Source organism: Morone saxatilis, unplaced genomic scaffold, assembly GCF_004916995.1.
Source record: "Morone saxatilis isolate NCDOM2014 unplaced genomic scaffold, NCSU_SB_2.0 Contig5, whole genome shotgun sequence".
Lineage (NCBI taxonomy): Eukaryota > Metazoa > Chordata > Actinopteri > Moronidae > Morone > Morone saxatilis.
In genome coordinates this window covers 15,762,306-15,769,270 of record NW_023340095.1, presented here as the reverse complement: position 1 = coordinate 15,769,270, position 6,965 = coordinate 15,762,306, and positions in this window count along the sequence as shown.

Sequence of the window (6,965 nt, the reverse complement as noted above, 5' to 3'; positions counted from 1 at the left end):
ATTCTGATTAACTATTTATACACTGTTCTAGAGTAAAGCATTGTATTGTATAACCTGATTATATGTTTTGTATGTAAAGTAAATGTAGTAGAGAAAAAAGAACAATATTTCCCTGTGAAATGTAGTGGAATAGGCTATAAAGTAGCACAAAAAATGAAATATTCAAGTAAAGTAGAAGTGTCTTCAAATTGTACTTAAGTATAGTACTTGAGTAAGGATATTCCACATTCCACATTCCAATATAATGCTATATATTTTTAAACGTACAATACTATTAAGAAGTATACATGTGTAATGTATGTATGTATGTATGTATGTCCAGGAGATTGAGATTTCATAGCAGCCATTTTCAGGTGAAATACTAGGATACTAATTAAGGCTCTGTCAAAGTGAGGTCAAACAGGAGCTCTGCTACATTTAATGCAACAGAATCTTAAATGTGTTCAGTTAGTTAGTAACTTCACTACTAGATGCCACTAAATCTGCTGGTCTTAACAGGAATAATTCAAATCACATGTGTGGGTTTACCGTGTGTGCACGTACTGTGACTGACCCAGTTTTTTTTTTTAATCCACCCATAGTATCAGTGGCCATAACAAGGTCACAACAAGGTCATATACAAACTTACTTCAGGAGTTACTAATACAAATAATTTTGGAGATTATAAATCTGGAAGTCCAGTTCATTTGTTTTGACTCTGCACATTTTATCACTAAAATATGTTGTCACCAAATATGTTATACTATAACAGTTGTAGTGTAACATCTATTTGTTTATTTTACCAGAAATCTCCCTCTTTTTTCTCTTTCTGCACTTTGAAAAGAGAAAACATTGTGTTGTTAGTCTGGATTCATATAACTATTTTATTGACAAACATGTCATAGCAAGATGAGATTGTGTAATTAGTAATTAATAACATAAATAATTAATAATGACCTAATAATTACTAAGGGTTCTGGTATTGTACTGGCTATCTGTCCCTCAAAATGTTTTTTTCCCGTTTTTATTATTTCTAATTTGAGTGAAATACTGCATATAATGCATCACATTAGTACAGCACTATCCTCACATAATGAATCTTCTTGTTCCTGTAACATACTGTCCAGTGTTTAGTCCTGTTCTGCATTCCTATAGTTTTTAATAACAATGTCAAATGTATTGGTTCTGACAATGATACATTTTCAACTGAGGTTTTGGTTATAACTCCTTTAGTCAGATCACAGATTCTATGTGTACAGTTAGTTTATGTCTCTAGATGGCGCTCCTGTATTATTATTATTATTACCTTCTACAATTGCCCAACTGCCAACACTCAGATTATGTGGTCAATAAGAGTGATTTATGTTTAAAGTATCAGTACAAATGAATAATTTTAAAGATGTCCCGACATAGCACAGCTGTATGTTCGTGAAAACCTGCATTATGTAATATTTAGCATGAGTTTAATACAGAAAACTTAATATTGAATAGCAACAACATCCAGGTGTTCAAACTAAATCAGCAACAATCTTATAGGATGAGGACATGTTTTCTTTGTATGTAGCCAATAAGAGCCTGTGAGGAAACCAGGGAGAGGTGTGAACTACAGTAACAAGTTTGAATATTGTTACTTCCTGGTGCTAAATGTATAGCATAAACAAACAATGCAATGGCTTCCTGGACGTTACAAGGTTGAACTTGATGCTTTACATTGAGTAAAATTCTCACCCTTTTGCCAAGAAGCCATTCTTTGTACATTAACCATCATCCTGGGGAAAGGGAATGCAAACCCTTTTCATCCAACTTGTATTACCTTTTAGTATTTTGTACAACATATTCAATTACAAACAGACAAATACAATCACCTCTTGTGACAACTCATGGCATACTTTGATGATGTGAGTCAGGACTGAAGTCAACCAGAGGTCAGTCTCTATTGTGAGTCTTCACCCACATGTTGTGCCCTTCCTGTTCTGAACGTTCAGTGGGAGGAGATCTAAAGTTGTTTATAGTGTTTGAAGCATTTGCCTTTTATTGGATTTGGAAATTGCTTTTTTTTCTTTTTGAATCTGAAAAAAGTCAATAATACTTCCCCACACTAACCCCTATACTAATTAAACTTTGTATGAGATGTTTTCTTGTGATTTGCTGACATCATAGTGTTTCACTGTTTATTTTAACAAGTTTGCCTGTAATTGAAAGTGACAAGTACCAAACAAGTACTCAATAAGATCATGTTGGATAACAGACTGCCTGGTCATAGGGGGAAATTTTTACAAAGCAGTAAGTAAAACTTCTGACACTGCATACTATACACGTTTGCAGCATTTACAGGCCTTTTGTTAAATAGCTTCTAACAATGCGTAGGCAGCTATTCCTTAGTCTTTCAAACTTAATTTATCCACGCAGCACCAGAGAACATGAGCCCACTGTTATAATAGAAAATCTTTTTATAGACTCAGAGACAATATTTACGTATGTATGTCTAATAATAGAAAATTTATATATAGATAGAGTGAAAAACACCCAGTATTGGAAAGTAGCTATAAGCTCTCTTTTGTTTTCTATTTGCACTACACCTGATGTGACTGGACTATTTGTTGCAAATGTTACTCAAAGAAGCTTATTGCTGGTTCGGAGAATTCTGGGCTACACACACAGTCACGCGATATACAGCCCTGTGAAACCTGTTATCCAGGTTCACCAACGTGTTTGTGTGTGTGTTTGTGAAGTCAAAGGTAGCCTGTCTATAACTAATGTGACAAAAAGGGGGAGCTATGGTCCCCTATATACTGTACACATGGAGAGTGCTGTATAACAGTAGACTGGTGTTTCTAATCAGCCACTACCAAGTTGGGCAAGGGGGAGGGGGAAACAATGGGTTTATTGTTACCTCCGCCAAGGGAATTGTTTTCCCCCTGTTTGTCTATCAGTTAAAGACATATCACATAAACAGATTTTAATTATATTTGATGGAAAGACTTTTGTCCAAGGAAGAACTGGAATGAAGAGCTTCTTTATTTGCCTACAACTGATTTCTAAATTCCTGTAGATGTTTGCTACTTGATATAAACTACCATCATTCTTAAATGCACTGTGCAATTTCAACAAAAACTCAGAAGACATCGGCATATATAAACACTCCCAAGTGATCCTGCAGACTTCTGTGCCATTTTGCCTGTAGGTGGCTCTACTGCAACATGGTACATTCAAAGAGACAAATCTCAGCGGTCATGGATCTAACTACCCTGATATTTTGCACAATTCATTTATGTATAAAACCCAAGATTTAGGTATTCTCAACAAAATAGCATGATTGTCCATCATGTCTATTCGGATAAATATAAGGATTCAGAAGCAGATTAAATAGAAATGTAGAGAATTGTGCAGCTTTTGCAGATACACTCTGAGTGCATACTGATTTTCCAACTTGGCCCAAGATTCCAGCATACGCATTACGAAACTCATTACAACTATGATGCAGCAGTTTTTAATTACAGTATAGAGTTTACACAATAATATTAATAAAAAAAACATCTTATTCTAATCATTAGGAGAACTTAAACCAGAGGGGAAAAGTAGTTCAATCAGCTGATGCATAGATAGTGAAAAAATTATTTACAGACGTAACCATGGTTTTATGAGTTGTAGATAACTGCCAGAGGCAGAGCTTTCAGTGGATATGTTGTCTCATATTTGTCTCACACATGCAGTATTGGCACTAACACCAAAGCAGGTTGACCTACATCATAGAAGACAGCTAGGTTTTTCCCTGTACATGAGCCCTTGTCCTCCTGAAGTTTGTCCATAAATAACTTTGTGAGGATTCACTGAGGTTTTTTTTTAAGACAGCGTTGTAATATCAGAAGTGAAAAACATTTAAATGTATATAGGGTAGGAATTTAAATATATTTGACCCCAATTTACATTAATGAGATTTTTCCAAAAATGGAATAAGGCATTGGTTATGTAATTTAATGATAGTGTGGATGTTACATTCTGCTACATTGTTCTGTTTAATGTCTGAGCAGAGACAACCACAGGGCTGCCCATTGACAAGATAAGGGATTAGAGAAAGGAGACCGCTGAAAATAGGCTAACCTGCCAGCTTCTATTCCTCTTGTTCTAGATTCTTCTGTTTGCTGGCAGCAGAGAGGAGAGCTGTGGCTTTGAGGCATTTTACCCCATAAAGCTAAATTAAGGCTAATGAAGGAACAAAGAAGGTTGTGAACTCTTAACACTTAGAGAAACTGTCAATAGCCACAATAAGCATAGCCAATAAAAGACTTAAATAAACTGCAAATTAGTGGTCAAAGTCTGCATGTGTGTTACATTTAGATATACTGTACATTGACCCGACAAATCTCAGTTAGGTGTGAGGAATCTGATCTGATTTTGTGGTTTTAAAACAAGTTTTCACATGTAGTGCAAACTTTCACAGTCCTGAACGTGATACAGTTTATTAGGCTTTCAAATCTGATATGATCTCATCAGTCACAGTCAGATACAGTGATGTAGTAACTGAACATTGTCCTGTATTGTACTGTAGCTGCCACGTTTCCAATAACATTTAGTCATTTCCAGTGCTCAAGTGTTCAAACTCTCGCAGAGTCTATTGTTACGTTTGTTCCAAATCTACAGCAGAGTTGCTTCAACATGAACCTGCATCTCCACAACTTATATTTTGTCTGCTTATAAATAGCCTGCAGGGCAGCACGGTTAAACCAATCTGGCAATTTGTCATGAATTTTCACAGCTGTTGAGCCCTGATGCTGTTCATCACCACGGGTCTTATGACCAGGATGACGAGGCAAAAGCTGGTTAAAGTAAACAGCATGTTTAATAACACCAGACAGGAAAGAATAAATGCTGTTGTGATTATCACAGTTTATAATAATGTATATGACTCTACCATGGCCTATCATACAGAACACCATTTAAATAACAAGGCTTTTATTTATTCATTTTGTGCACTATTGTCCTTAAACAACAAGTAAAAAAAACAAAAAACAAAAAAAAACGTAGGAGCTAAATTCAGATTTGAGCAAAAGTGCAATAGTTGTTTTACTTCTTCTTCTAGTTTATTATAACTTTTATACTTTTATTCTTTGTCAGAATTCAAAAGCTTGAAAAAAAGAGGATTGAAATAATATATACACTAAAATGAATAGGCTTTTATATCATTTTGTGTTACCCACATAAATTAGTGCGAGTACATTGGCTTCATGTAGGCTATGTGAGGCTGTGTTTATGTCTTTGTTTACATCTTGGATGATATTCTGTATAGTGTCTGTTGATCTTTCCATCAATCAATAGAACAAAGTAAAATAAAAAAGTTGATAATTAAAATGTTCCTCTCTCATTACTAACCTATATCATTTCCAAGATCAGTTTCCTCTTAATCTGATCTCTGCCATTAACAGGGGTTATTAAATGGGTGAAATGAACGGGTCAGAAGTAGCAGCAGCACACAGTAACACTGTAACACGTGAGAAACGTCTCTATAATAAACGCATCTGAAGGCGCGACGGTCGATGGTTAAAAACACATGATCTTTATCTATGATCTTTACAATCAAAAAGAAGGAGACGTGGATAGGGGACACAAATATCAAACTAATGAATTCAGACTTTGGCGCTGCCGTTTTTTTCGTCGCTCCACAAACACGCAACACAAACGGGCTGCTGGGAAATGTAGTTTTCAGTGAAATGGAAATTTCCAAGATAGGTGTAGAGGAGTGAGTGGAAATTTACTGTTTCCTTCCCTGCCTTGCGGGGTGTTTTGTTGAAAGTCAACCATATTAACCTTATTCTCATCTGACTGCTGAATTACTATATTATTAGGACTACAGTTATATTATTACTTCAGAATCAGAATCAGAATTGGGTTTATTGCCAAGTAAGTTTTTACACATACAAGGAATTTGCCTTGGTGCATAAAAATCACACAAAAAACAAGTTATTTTTAAAATATAAATAAATAAAGATAAAGATAGAAAGATCTAAAACTGTACAGATATTTACAATGTGCAGGATAGACAAACCAATGGGAGTGCATTAATGTAATGCATATATACAGGGTGGGTTTAAGAGTCAGTGTCAGTGGCCTTTTTAATGAGGCCAGCTGCAGACGGAAAGAAACTTTATTGGGGAACTGGTGACTACTACTTCTGTATCATTGTTATGATGTGCATGATGTTGTATGCCATGTAACATAAAAATAGTAATAATAATAATAATACTTATTATTGTTATTGTTATTAGTAGTAGTATGCATACCTCATTAAGATCAAATATGAATTGTATGGGGTCTGAATATGATCCTCACAGTTTACCCAAATGGGAGCTGTTGCTGCCTGTGCTTGCAAAACCAAAAGTAGGCTATACATCACTTTAGATTTGTTATGGGCATTATTATTCACAAAACCTTTTGAAACATCTATTATTCAACTATTATTATTATTATTGTTCAAAGAGGCAGCAGTTGGCAGTTTCTAGAGGGTTCCAGATTACAAGTGTCACCCTAAAATCTGATTAGAAGTGTAATCAGTCAAAGGGTTTCTAGTAGTTTCTATGTGACTGTGTTGGGCTATTTCAGGTTAATTGATATCCATTGGCGGTTGCTGTCCTGGACAAGACTCCCTAAGCTTAATTAGGCTTTTTATTTGATACTCAATGCAGTGGTGTAGTTGGCAGGTTAATAAAAGTTGTATAACTCTCTCCAGTTAAACAATAACCAATACAGGAGAGGCAAATCTCTATAAAAGTTGTATAATGTTTTAGAGGAGCCATCATTATTGGATTCACATAAGGTTGATACAATTTAGGTGTAAATTATTCGTTGTTTGAAGTAAAAAAAAAAAAAAAGACCCTAACACAAAGATAAATCCTCTTCCTGCAGATAAAGCAAGCTGTGTGACCCACAACGTCACGGGTGTGTTACACGTGTGGGGCGTGGAGCTGTACGGGTGCCTATAAGGGGAGAGG